General features: G+C 39.3%; 1 non-coding gene across 1 annotated transcript; it reads right to left on the reverse strand.

Annotated features, from left to right (window-relative positions):
• Nucleotides 1–333: 333 nt before the first annotated feature.
• On the reverse strand, nucleotides 334–440 carry LOC114171137. The gene has a single exon (XR_003601357.1). It is a non-coding gene; the product is annotated as a small nucleolar RNA R71 (small nucleolar RNA).
• Nucleotides 441–14172: the final 13732 nt, after the last annotated feature.

A 14172-nucleotide genomic window follows, 5' to 3' on the forward strand; every position in this document is an offset into this window, starting at 1 on the left:
GCACCAGAGTTCACTTATGATAGTTTATGCATTCAATACCCTGAGGAGGAGGTTCCATATGTGCTGAAAACTGGTTTAATACACTTGTTGCCAAAGTTTCATGGTCTTGCAGGTGAGGACTCGTGCAAACACTTGAAGCAATTTCATGTCGTTTGTTCCACCATGAAGCCTGCAAATGTGCAGGAGGACCATGTATACTTGAAGGCTTTCCCTCATTCTTTGGAGGGTAATGCGAAAGACTGACTGTACTACCTAGCACCCAGGTCCATCACAAGCTGGGATGACCTGAAGAGATTGTTCCTTACCAAGTTCTTTCCTGCTTCAAGGACAACAGCCATAAGGAAGGAGATTTATGGCATCAAGCAGCAATGTGGGGAGACCCTTTATGAGTACTGGGAGAGGTTCAAGAATCTTTGTTCAAGCTGCCCACACCATCAGATCTCTGAACACCTCCTTCTGCAGTATTTTTATGAAGGCTTGCACCACATGGATCGAAATATGATTGATGCCGCAAGTGGTGGTGCCCTTGGTAACATAACCCCAACTACAGCCAGACAACTAATAGAGAACATGGCTTCAAATTCTCAACAATTTGGCACAAGGAGTGATGCCATAGTTGTTAGAGGTATTCATGATGTAGGAGCAGCTGAGTACACAAAGAAGTTGGAGACTAAGATTGATGCTCTTACCACACTGGTCAACCAACTTGCTTCCAATTAGAGAGCTCCAGCTGCCAGAGTTTGTGGCCTTTGTACATCTGTTGATCATTTTACAGACTCTTGCCTAGCATTTTAACAACAGGCTGCTTCTCCTTCTTCTTCTACACCAGTGGACACACCTCAGGCCTATGTAGCAAATATTTTCAACAAGAATAGGCCCCAACAACAACAACAAAACCACCATGATTTGTCAACCAACAGATATAATCCAGGATGGAGGAATCACCTCCACAACAAAGAGTTGCACTTGCAGCCCCAACAATTTTAAAATGTGCAACCACCTCCACAACAAAGAGTTGCACCTGCACCACAAGCTGCTCCAGTTCCACCTGTACCCACACCAGCTCCTGCTGCAGCACCTGCACCTTCTTCTTCTACTTTATTGGAGGAGTTAGTCAGGATGATGACCCTTCAAAATATGCAATTCCAGCAGGAGACTAGGGCCTCAATCCAGAGTTTGACAAATCAAATGGGGCAGATGGCCACTCAGCTAAACCAGGCACAAGCTCAGAATTCTGACAAGCTTCCATCACAGACGGTGGAAAATCCTAGGAATGTGAGTGCCATTACTTTGAGATCTGGGAAGAACATTGAAGTTCCCACTTCCGAGCCTACACCTCCAAAGGAAGCCAACCCTGCTACACTTCAGAGAAAGCGTGATGCTCATGCAGCTGGTCCTTCCACATCTGGTGTGACTTCTACACCTTCCACCTCTACTGCTGCACCTTCCATACCTCTTCCTTTCCCTCCAAGAGCCATTCCGAGCAAAAAGATGGAAGAGGTTGACAGGGAGATCTTAGAAACTTTCAGGAAAGTGGAGGTGAACATACCTCTGTTGGATGCCATTAAACAGATTCCCAGATATGCAAAGTTCTTAAAGGAGCTATGCACGCACAAGAGGAGGCTAAAGGGAAACGAAAAGATCAGCATGGGCAGAAACGTGTCAGCATTGATAGGTAAATCTATTCCTCAGATTCCTGAGAAGTGCAAGGACCCAGGTACATTTTGTGTACCTTGCATCATAGGTAACAATAAATTTGAAAATGCAATGCTTGATCTTAATGCTTCAATAAATGTAATGCCTCTGTCTATTTTTAAATCTCTTTCTCTTGGACCCTTGCAACCTACGGGTGTGGTGATTCAGTTGGCAAATAGAAGTGATGCCCAACCCGCAGGTTTGGTTGATGATGTTTTGGTTCATGTTGGTGAATTGATTTTCCCTGCTGATTTTTACATTCTTGACATGGAAGAGGGATTTTCACATGGTTCTGCACCAATCATTTTAGGCAGACCATTTTTGTCCATGGAGTTTAATGATATTGTTGTACGATTTAACATTTTGGATGCCATGCAACATCCTTCTGAGGATCATTCTGTTTTTCACGTGGATATTATTGATGATGTTGTTGATGGATTGATTTCTGATTTCCACTTTTTGCATGCATTAAAACATTCATCCGTGTCTGAGTTATCTGAATTTGCATGCATTGATGTTCTTGATTCTGATTCTGCTTCTGATTTTGATGATGCTGAATATGATGTGGATAATTTTGAATCTAATGAGTTTGACTCTCTGGATGTTGTACCTATTGACTTTGATGTTATACAATCAGGTTGCACTAACCATGTTGCAGGAAGTACACATGCATCTGATTATTTTGCTCAGGTACAAGCTGTGGAACCCATTTCTCCCTCCCTTCTGGTTCCTGATATTCAGCCAGCATCCAGTACTTCAGAGTTGAAACCACTGCCAGACAACGTCAAGTATGTCTACCTAGAGGAGGAGGACAAACTGCCTGTCATCATTTCCACCTCCCTCACTGCTGAACAAGAGCAGAGGTTGTTGCATGTTCTTAAAAAGCATAAGAAGGCAATTAGATGGACATTGACTGACATCCCTGGTATTACCCCATCAACATGCATGCACAGGATATTGTTGGAAGATGGAGCAAAGCCAGTGAGACAGCCACAGAGGCGACTCAACCCTGTCATCTCAGATGTTGTAAAGAAGGAGGTGACCAAGCTTCTACAAGCTGGGATCATCTACCCCATTTCTGACAGTCAGTGGGTTAGCCCGATCCATGTTGTTCCAAAGAAGACTGGCCTCACTGTAGTCAAGAATGAAAAAGAAAAGCTGATTCCAACAAGAGTGCAAAACAGTTGGAGGGTTTGCATTGGCTATAGAAGGCTAAATCAAGAAACCAGAAAAGACCACTTCCCCCTGCCTTTTATTGATCAAATGCTTGAGCGCTTGGCAGGTAAGTCCCACTATTGCTTTCTTGATGGGTTTTTTGGTTACTTTCAAATTCACATTGCACCTGAGGACCAAGATAAAACCACATTCACCTGCCCCTTTGGCACTTTTGCCTATAGGAGGATGTCGTTTGGCCTATGCAATGCCTCTGGCACATTCCAGCGGTGCATGCTTAGCATTTTTAGTGATTTTCTTGAAAAATGCATAGAGGTGTTTATGGACGACTTTACTGTATATGGGTCCTCGTTTGATGCATGTTTGGATAGTTTGGACAGAGTTTTAAACAGGTGCATCAAATCTAACCTTGTTCTCAATTTTGAGAAATGTCATTTCATGGTAGAACAAGGCATAGCATTGGGGCACATAATTTCAAAAAAGGGCATTGAAGTTGACCCTGCCAAGATCTCAATTATTTCACAATTGCCTTACCCCTCTTCTGTGCGAGATGTTCGTTCTTTTCTTGGCCATGCTGGGTTTTACAGGCGCTTCATTCAGAATTTCAGCAAAAGGGCCCTCCCACTGTCCAACCTACTGCAAAAGGATGTTGACTTCATCTTTGATGAAGGATGCAAAGAGGCTTTTGATTGCCTCAAGAAGGCCCTGACCACAACTCCAATCATTCAGGCGCCCAACTGGACAGCCCCATTTGAGCTTATTTGTGATGCATCCAACTATGCATTAGGGGTTGTTCTAGCTCAAAGGATTGATAAGCAGCCGAGGGTAATCTACTACGCCTCCAGGACATTAGATGCCGCCCAAGCAAACTATACCACAACAGAAAAGGAGCTCCTTGCAGTAGTTTTTGCACTTGAAAAGTTTCGATCTTATCTGCTTGGTTCTCCTGTTGTTGTGTTTACTGACCATGCAGCTCTTAAGTACCTGTTGAAGAAGGCATAATCAAAACCTCGGCTGATAAGATGGATGCTCTGGCTCCAAGAATTCGATTTGGAAATCTGTGATAGGAGCGAAGCACAAAACCTGGTTGCAGACCACCTAAGCAGGATTGAGAGGTCTACTGATGATGCTTCACCGATCCGGGATGACTTTCCCGATGAAAGTTTTTTGACACTCTCTACTTCTTCCTCACCTTGGTTTGCTAACATTGTTAATTATCTTGCTGCTTTTGCTTTACCCTCCTCTAGCATCCAGAGCTCATGTGATTAACTCAAGAGCGATGCTAGGTATTACATTTGGGATGACCCCTATCTGTGGAAAATGTGCAGTGATCAGGTTACCATGAGATTGACTCGGTCCTCAAATTTTGTCATTCATTGGACCTGCTGGTCACCTTGGCACACAAAGGACAGCTCGTAAGGTGCTAGATTGCGGATTTTATTGGCCCACCATCTTCAAAGATGCATGGAGGATTTGTAGCACATGTAAGGAATGCCAACGAGCAGGAGGAGCCATTTCTTGGAGACAACAGATGCCTCAACAACCTATGCTATTTTGTGAGGTGTTTGATGTCTGGGGTATAGATTTCATGGGCGCTTTCCCTATCTCTTTTGGTTTCACTTACATCTTGCTTGTTGTTTATTATGTTTCAAAATAGGTGGAAGCCAAAGCCACTAGAACTAATGATGCTCGAGTTGTTGTGGACTTTGTTAGGTCTCACATATTTTGCAGGTTTGGAGTTCCTCGAGCTATTGTTAGTGACCAGGGCACCCATTTTTGCAACAGATCCTTGGGGGTTTTGCTTCAAAGTACGGGATTGTGCATAAACTTTCTACACCATATCACCCCCAAACTAATGGGCAAGCCGAGGTCTCAAACAGAGAAATCAAGAGGATCTTGGAGAAGATTGTGCAGCCCAACAGGAAGGATTGAAGCAATAGACTTGGGGATGCTCTATGGGCTCACATGACTGCTTATAAGGTACCTATAGGGATGTCTCCTTATCGGGTTGTCTTTGGTAAGCCATGCCCACCTTCCAGTGGAGATAGAGCATCGAGCATACTGGGCTATCAAGTCATGCAACTTCTCTCTTGATCAAGCTGGGGAGGAAAGGAAGCTGTAGTTGAACGAGTTAGATGAGATCCGTCTGGTGGCATCTCAGAACTCTATGTTCTACAAGGAGAAAACCAAGAAATTCCATGATAGCTCCATAGCTAGAAAGGAGTTTGTTGTTGGTCAGCAAGTTTTACTGTATAACTCCAGACTTGGACTCATGGGGGGTAAGTTGCGATCAAAGTGGATTGGTCCTTTTGTTGTTACTAATGTTTATCCTTATGGTGCAGTTGAAATCAAAAGCCAGTCCACTGATAATAGTTTCAAAGTGAATGGGCATCGTTTGAAGCCATTCCTCAGCAATCCTGCCTTGGTGGATACTGTTGTGGAGGAAACTTCCCTGCTTGACCCCACTGCTGTTTCACCATGATTTAGGGACTTTTCTTTCCCCTACTTCTTTACTTCTATTGCACTTGTCCAAGACTGTTTGTCTATGTTGTTTCCGTTTGTTTGTTTCATTTTGTTTATTTGTGTTAGTTAGTGTTATGTTTTTGCTTTCTGTTTGGAACACTCACTTCACTTTTGGAGGATGAGTTGTTGGTTACTCTGTGGACTGATATCCTTGCTATCTCTTTGCATGTCAAGTTGCTTTTGGAATTATTTTACCCTGTATGAGAATTTGAGCCACTCTCTGTTCTTTGATTGTGTGATATATGCCTCTTGAATGCTTGCACAGTGGCCTTGGCTTGACTCTTTCTAAATGCTTTTCTGATTCACATGCATGTTGGGATATGATTTAGGCAATTTTGTTCTGTGAGCCTATAGCCAGATGAGCCTACCTGAACTATTTTCGTTGATACCCCTTTTTGAGCTTGCATACCCTTTCATTGTTCTACATCTCATTACAAGCCCTTAGCCTGAAAAAACCATGATTATTCCTACCTTAGGAAATTTTGGAGCTTTGGAATTGTTTTGAGAATGGGTGCTCAATTAAGTGTGGTCACGCACAAAAAGTGTGGTTGTTCGCGCACTTATTGTTGGTTCTTGGAATTGCTCATTTGTACACCAAAGTGGGATTTCAAAATTGTTGTTTCTCTTCATGTTCTTTGTATAGAAAAAGAAAAAAAAAGAGAAAACAAAAAGAAAAGGAAAGAGAATAAGAAAAGAAATAAAAAGGAGTTTGGATTGAGCATTGTGTGAGAACTGAAGTTGGAAGTGTTGGTGTTTGGGATTACTTTCATGATTGATTAAGACTTATTCCCCATTGCTCCTCTATTTCCTTGGTTGCTTAGCTACTTATCCATATGTTCCACACCTTGTCCTCAGCACCATTACAACCTTGAAAAGTTCTTCTGATCTGATCTGCATGTGTTTCTAGTTTGGTTGTTAGTTCTAAAGGCTTGCCAAGTCTGTTTGATGTTTGTTTTTAGGGGTGCTTTGAGAGTAAACAGTAGCCTAGAGATTTGAGTGATACAGTGCATATTTCGTGAGGTTATGTTGCTTTCAATTCTCTCCTTGAGCTGAACTGAGTACTTGACATGTTTGAATTGCTTGGATGATGTTCATGGATACCTTGCAGCTTTGAATCCTTCTATGTTAGATGTGTTTCCATTTGTCTGTGTCGAGTCTGTTTGTCATGTGTCTGTTTGTCTTGTGTCTTTTTATCTCTCTTGTTATATTTGTGATATCCTTGCTTTGCTTTACTCTTTAATTTTGCCCAGGAGTGCAAAAGGGTAAGTGTGGTCGATTTTAATGAGTTGTTATTATCTTCCATTCCACTAGCCTTTGTGTACCCATTAGACAATTGATTAGTGCTTAATTGTTCATCTTTAGAGTGTTTTTCATCTGTTGGGCTTTATTGGACCACTGTTCCGAATTTGGACTAATTTCACATTATTTGGCCTAATTTTTGTTTTTAATTATTTTTAGGTATTTGGGTGAAGCAATTTTGGAGCTTGGACGTCAATATTCAATTGAAGAGAGTCGCCACATCATTTCCACATCATTTCCATGTCATTTCCACGACAGCAAAGTCAATGGCTCAACATTTGACGCCCAGAGTGGCATTTTGTAATTCTGCAGCTCATAATGGCAGTTTCGTAATTCTGAGTGGCAGGGGTGATATGACCACGAAATTAGGTCTGCATGGGAAGACCAGCCGCTCCATCATCTTCAACCTCTCTTCAAACCTCCATTTTCGTTCTCCAAGCTTCCATGGACGTGACCCTTGCGGTTTTTCACGTTTTTGGCTCATTTTTACTGTTTTTATGCATATTTGACAGCACCCATTGAGGGTTTTACGTTTTGAATTCGTTTCCTTGCTTGGGCAGTTCGTTTTGTGGGTTTTATACACTTGGAACAACACCTATTAATGGGGTTTTCGCAGAGGTGTTAATTTGGTGGCCTATGATAAGTGAATTTGTGTTTCAATCAAGGATGTCAATATGGTTTTAATCACTCTTTTCATTCAATTTAATCTGTTGATTAGAATTCTGAATTTGTCTGCCAACCCCTCCCCCCCCCCCTTGTGTTGTATTGTTGTGTTTGTCTGGAAATTGTGATAGAGCACTATCCCAAGATTCCATACAAGAAGAACTTAAAGATGAACATTTACAATTCAAAGGACCTATGACAAGGGCAAGGAGTAAGAGATTGAAAAATCACATTTATTCAAGACTCTCGATACTACAAGCAACTACAAGTGGAAATTCAAAGGATATGAAGATCATGGCTTGGAGCACTCTTGAAGGATAATTATTAGGAAATTAATTTATATTTTTAAACTTTGGGTTTTCTTTAGAAAATAAGTTATGTTTTTGGGCTTTGGCTTCCTTTTATAAATTAGTTTATGTTTTGGTTTGGGCCTTCTTGTAGGGTTCTTAGGTTTTCTTAAACTCATGTACCTATCTATATATAGAAGTATAAAAAACTATTCTAGACACTTTTAGTCATATATTGAATTTGATTTTCATTAAAGAGAGGGTTCTCTTTGTTCTTGGCTTAGGCCTCTGGTTCTTATCAAAGATTAACATCTTTGTGGCGAATCTTCACTTGACTTATCAATCTACTAGATTGTGGCGTCCTCCATCTCTGTCTTATTCCGCGTTCTTCTCTGATTTATTCGTGTCGTGCCTCTTCAGGATTCAAATTCAGAAACGATCATACTCTTTCCTAGATAGGATCGTATCATCTGGTATCTAGAGCAAGGTTCTGGTTTGAATTTCCTCTTCTATGTTATTTTTCTGTCATATGAAACAAAAAAATTAATTACAATTTTTAATGTCTGTTTGTTCTATATTTTGTTTTAAATTTGTTTTTTTCCTTTGTAAGGAGTAAAACCCCTAAGGTTGTTTCCAATTTGGTTGAATTTTTTGTTTTTTTTATTTGGCGTATTTATTTATTTTTTTCTTTTTGTTCTCTGTTTAAATTGTGTATTTTTACATTTGATTCGTGGAAATTATTTGTTATTGTGTTTGGGATTTGCAAGTGCCCTTAGTTTGATTTACATGAGTATGAGGGTTTGAAGGATCAATTGTTTAATTTGTTTTGTGTTGAACTGCAAAAAAAATATATAAATACAACAAAAAAAATATTGTGGATCAAGTCAAAAGGAAACAAATATATATTGGAAAAAAAAGTAGAAAAGAAGGATCCAAAAAAAAGGGGGGGGGGAGTTCAACACAACTTTTATTGCAATTTTATTTGTGGTTTATTGATATTTACTTGCAATCAGTCTTTCTCTTAGAGTCTCCATGTTGTCTCATTTAAATCTCTTTGGTAGTCCTATTATTTTCTAATTTTAATTTTCTTGTTTTGTGTCTTTACAATTCCTTGAAGTTTTGTCTAGTGTTTTGAATCCTCTTTGTCCTCTTAAGTCAAGATTTAGATCTCGCAACTTTCTTCACATTGTTTGTTCACTCTTTCCTTAAGCTACTAGAGTTCTTCGCCAAGCACTAAAGGGAATTTGAGTGGTAAAAGGCAAGAGAGTACATTCAAGAAAAAGCCTATATGTGTGATACACGAGTGGAAAATTGAGTGAAACACTTAGCGAAGTGGTGAGGTCCTAAAGATATTTTATTATACTAAACATTTTCTTGCAGGAATTAGCAAATATTGAGTAATGCAAAATGTTTCCACAGAGGCATCCTTCTGGAACTGGTTTAACATATGGTTTAAATTATCCTACTCCTAACAAAAATCATTTGGTTCAAGGACTTGAACGTACCAAGAGACTGACATGTAGAGATACACCTAGTGTTTATGAGGTATTGGTAGCAGACGTTAATGCCTTGGAGTCCAGAATTATAAAGCTAATCGGCAAGATTGCTAGTATTAAACGGAAGCACAATCCTGATAGAAATTATTGCCAAAGACAAGTACACTAAGATGTTCCAAATGTGAAGGCTATGGGCGTGAAACTCATCAATGTCCTAATGGGGATGCAAGTCCCATGACTCATGAAGACCTCAAGAACTACATTTCATACTTGAGAGAGGAGGAAGAAAGGATAATGCAAAAATTAGATATATTGAAAAGAAGGCAAGAGCGAAGCTAAAAAGAGTCCATGAGAAGGAAACACTTATAGAAAATTAAGCAAAGGAAAAGAGAGAAAGAGACGAGAAAGAAAAGAGAGAAAAAGTAGGGAAAGAAAGGAGCGAGAGAGAGAGGAGAAAGAAGAAGGAGAGAGAAAGAGAACAAAGAGCGAGAAAAAGTAAAGAAAGAAGAGAGTAGGAAAAGAGAAGGAAGAAAAGAGAGAAAAGAAGAGAGCGAGAGAGAGGAGAAAGAAGAAGGAGAGAGAAAAGAGAAAGAAGAGCGAGAAAAAGTAATGAAAGAAGAGAGTAAAAAAAGAGAGAAGGAAGAAAAGAGAGAAAAAGAAATAAGAGAGCATTATGAATTGTCAATGAAAAAATGTACTAACTTTCCTCTTATTGTTTTATTGCCTATGGACGATTTATTCATCAAAGAGCAATGGCATCAACAATGGAAAGACGAAAGGATACTTAGGGAAGAGCTATTCATCAAGCAACAAGGAGATCAACAATGGGAAGACGAAATGATGATAAAAAAAGACACAAGCTTAGAAATATATGCTCATGAGTTAGCTTGTTTACCCATTTCTAACAAACCTACGGGTGATCAAAGTCATACCTATAATTAGGTTGTTTGTTTGAGCAATATTCCTTTTCTTTTCTTTGAGCATTTTATCTTTAATTTAAAATTGTTTGATGATTGGTGCAGGTGGGTATTTGACCCTGGAGGTAGAACTCCAAATCTTTTATAATAAGAGATTGACCTCTTTCAGGATCCAAATTTCATTTTAGTAGAATTTCTATTATTTTATTTTTGATTTGTGTCTTTGATTTATGTTGTGTTTGTGCATAGGACCTTCTAGAATTCGGGTTGAATTCTCTCCAAACAGGAGAGAATGATAAAGAATCTTCAAGTGAGACAAATTTGAGGACAAATTCTCTTTAAGAAGGAGGGAATGATAGAGCACTATCCTAAGATTCCATACAAGAAGAACTTAAAGATGAACATTTACAACTCAAAGGACCTATGACAAGGGCAAGGAGTAAGAGATTGAAAAATCACATTTATTCAAGACTCTTGATATTACAAGCAACTACAAGTGAAAATTCAAAGGATATGAAGATCATGGCTTGGAGCACTCTTGAAGGATAATTATTAGGAAATTAATTTATATTTTAAACTTTGGGTTTTCTTTTAGAAAATAAGTTATGTTTTTGGGCTTTGGGCTTTCTTTTATAAATTAGTTTAGGTTTTGGTTTGGGCCTTCTTGTAGGGTTCTTAGGTTTTCTTAAACTCATGTACCTATATATAGAGGTATCAAAAACTATTGTAGACACTTTTAGTCATATATTGAATTTGATTTTCATTAAAGGCAGGGTTCTCTTTGTTCTTGGCTTAGGCCTTTGGTTCTTATCAAAGATTAACATCTTTGTGGCGAATCTTCACTTGACTTATCAATCTGCTAGATTGTGGCATCCTCCATCTCTGTCTTATTCCGCGTTCTTCTCTGATTTATTCGTGTCGTGCCTCTTGAGGATTCAAATTCAGAAACAATCATACTCTTTCCTGGATAGGATCGCATCAAATTAAAGATTTGAATGAAAATATTTGTCTTTGGGAGACGACTTGGTTCATTTTCACATACTGCATTTAATATGTTTTAATTTGGTGGGGTACAACCTCTATCAGGCCTCATCTTATATCAATACCATGTCCCATTAATTCCAACTCACTCATTAATTTCACATGCCAAGCTTCCACGATATCCATCATTCCATTCATGAATTATGTCACACATACATGGCATTCCATTATATATATATATATATATATATATGTATATATATATAGATATATATATATATATACATATATATATATATATATATATATATATCTCAACATATCAATCATACCCAAACAATTACAAATCATCCAACGACAACCAAGCAACCAAACCACGCACTGTCTCGCCCAATCCCTCGCTCAGGCTGAAGGATCTCGCTCAAGTGAGACAGTCTCGCTCAGGCGAGCCCCCTTCGCCTAGGCGAGGGCTCGAAAAGGAAACAGGAACCAACGTGGGATCTCGCTTAGGCGAGACCCCTCTCGCTTGGGCGAGTGGTTCGCTCGCTCAAAATAATGAGCTGGTCGCCTGGGCGACCTTTCGCGAAAAAGGATTTGGGCGAGCCTCCGCCAGACTCGCTTAGGCGAGTTCAACTCGCCTGGGCGAGATTATCAGTTCTCGCCCTAGTCTCACCTACAGCAGATGTATCTTTCAACCCCAGCCAATCACACAAAGCATTTCACGTCCTAAGAACAATGATTAACCCATACAAATAATTCGCAAGCTCAAGAATAGGCATAAAAACATAACTTAAACTCGAACCCTAACTTCCCGTACCTGGAAACGTTAGCTAAGGATTTGATACTCGAACAGTGAAGGACGATTGCTCATGGACAGTTTCGCGAGTTGAAAACAGTGGGACAAGTTCCAAAATGAGCTCATTAGAAAGCTCTAACTGAGAACATACGGAAGAATCAAAATGAACATAGAGCTTGAGTTGGGAGGGACTTACACAGAACGGAAGAATAAGGCTGAGCTTGCTAAGCTATGACGACTCCAAACCCTAGTAGAGGATGACGACAGCAGCTCTAAGAGATGTGTGGGATCTGTTTTACTAAGAGTAGTTACAAGTTAGGGTTTTGGGGTATCTTAGGTCAGAAATTGAATTGGGCCAACCCCATTTAGGCCCAAAAGATTGGGCAGCCTCTACAATAAAATGGGCAAAAATAATTGTGCCTTACACCAGAGGTGTGCATTTATTAGGAATATTTCTAATACATATTTCTAATAACTCTAAAATATCATATACATATTTTCCTACCGTTCTTTTTCTATTTCTTAGGAAATCTTTTTAAATCTCATGTATATAACCATATTCACCCACGTAACAATATATCTTTTCAATAAATCCATTTAACAAATAATCATCATTTATAACTCATTTATAGGGCAATAATTACACTAGTGTAGTAAGGGCTTTTTGCCCCGGTTATTATCCTCATTTTGCCTTGGGTCTGGAACCGAGGCATATTGGGACGAGGCCTAAAGGCACCCCGTTTAGCCTCAGTCGTTACTCGAAGCCATAGAGTACCTTTTATGCCTCGGTTCTAAATGAACCGGAGCCATAGTGTTAAGCTTCCTCGCCGACGTCACACTCAATAGCACCACTATCACCGCGAGTTCCGGCACCGCAACAGCAGCCTGCGTTCTGCAACAGCAACAACACTGTTTGGACCTGCAACCACCAAGGCAGCACTTGCAATGTTCACCATCAACACAGATCCACTGCCTGCACGCGAGCCAGATTTAAACCATCATCAACGCTACGTAGATCTGCAACTACGACCAACAACTCCATTGCAGCAGCGAGAGCAAGACGCATTCTCCGCAACGCTTCAACACTGATCTGCACCATTAACGTTCACGCAAAGCGTCATTGCGCCGCGACACACAACCCGCAACAGCAACGTCAACGAGCCATGGAACCTGCATTAGCCACCGCAACTCCACCATCTCCGTCGCACAGCCACATCACAGGAGAAGAAGAAGCACAGGCAGCAGCGCATCCAACCATCACCACCGCACCTGAAACAGCCATGCCAGAGGGAGAAGAGAAAGGGTACTGTTGCAAAGAGGGGCGCAGGGAAGAAGAAGAGAAAGGGGCTCGCGAATTTGGTGCCCTAAATAAAGCATATGGCCTCGGTTATTAATTGAACCGAGGCATATAGCCCTATTTGGCACCGATTCAGACCCACTCGAGGCCAAAGAGGTCACGACTAGTGGGTTTTTGGTTTCGGGTTTGTGTAACCGAAGCATATGACACTTCTTTGGCACCGGTTTTTGGCGAACCTAAGCATATACCTCTCTTCTGCTTCGTGTTAAGCTGAACCGAGGCATAAAAGTTGTCTGAAATTGCAAAAATGCCATCGCGCCATTATATGCTTCGGTTCCTGGACAACTGAGGCATATAAGGCGAGGTAAAAATCAATTTCTGCCCAAGTGTTACTTTATATATCCTTCAAAAGAATCTCTTATCTTTCATATTTTAAAACATCATTTAAATAAAATAAATCTTTTAAATTAATAAACCATTACGTTTCTTGTAATAACTTTCTAAATAAATACTTTTTAAATAATTAATGGTCACTTAAAAATATTTAACATCTTTTAACAATATCTCATAATATTTAACGACATATATCTAATATATTTTTAATTAAATAAATTTTAAACCATTTTGTCTTTTACTTTAAATATTTATTTAATCTCATTTATTTATTTTTATAATTATTATAATTTTTGGATCTCTTATTCTCTTAACAAATAAATTTTTCGTCCTAAAAAATGAAATTTCTAGAATGCATTTTATACAAAATTAAAAATATTTTAAAACTGTACAAAATTAAATTAATATTTTAAAACATGAATTTGATCGTATAAAATCATATTATTAGTATCTATATATAAATATTTATACAATTGTATAATTAGTTATTAAATTAAATAATTAGTTATTGTAATATATATTACTTGTTTCACGCTCGTAGAAGAAAATTGGGCTTGCTAGAGGAGGAATATGACTCTAAGTTGCCAGAGGATTCTAAAAAAGTACTAATGATTTGGTAATGTTGCAAAGACCAGAGGTGTGCATTTGTGTT

The sequence above is a fragment of the Vigna unguiculata genome, unplaced genomic scaffold, assembly GCF_004118075.2.
Source record: "Vigna unguiculata cultivar IT97K-499-35 unplaced genomic scaffold, ASM411807v1 contig_117, whole genome shotgun sequence".
NCBI lineage: Eukaryota > Viridiplantae > Streptophyta > Magnoliopsida > Fabales > Fabaceae > Vigna > Vigna unguiculata.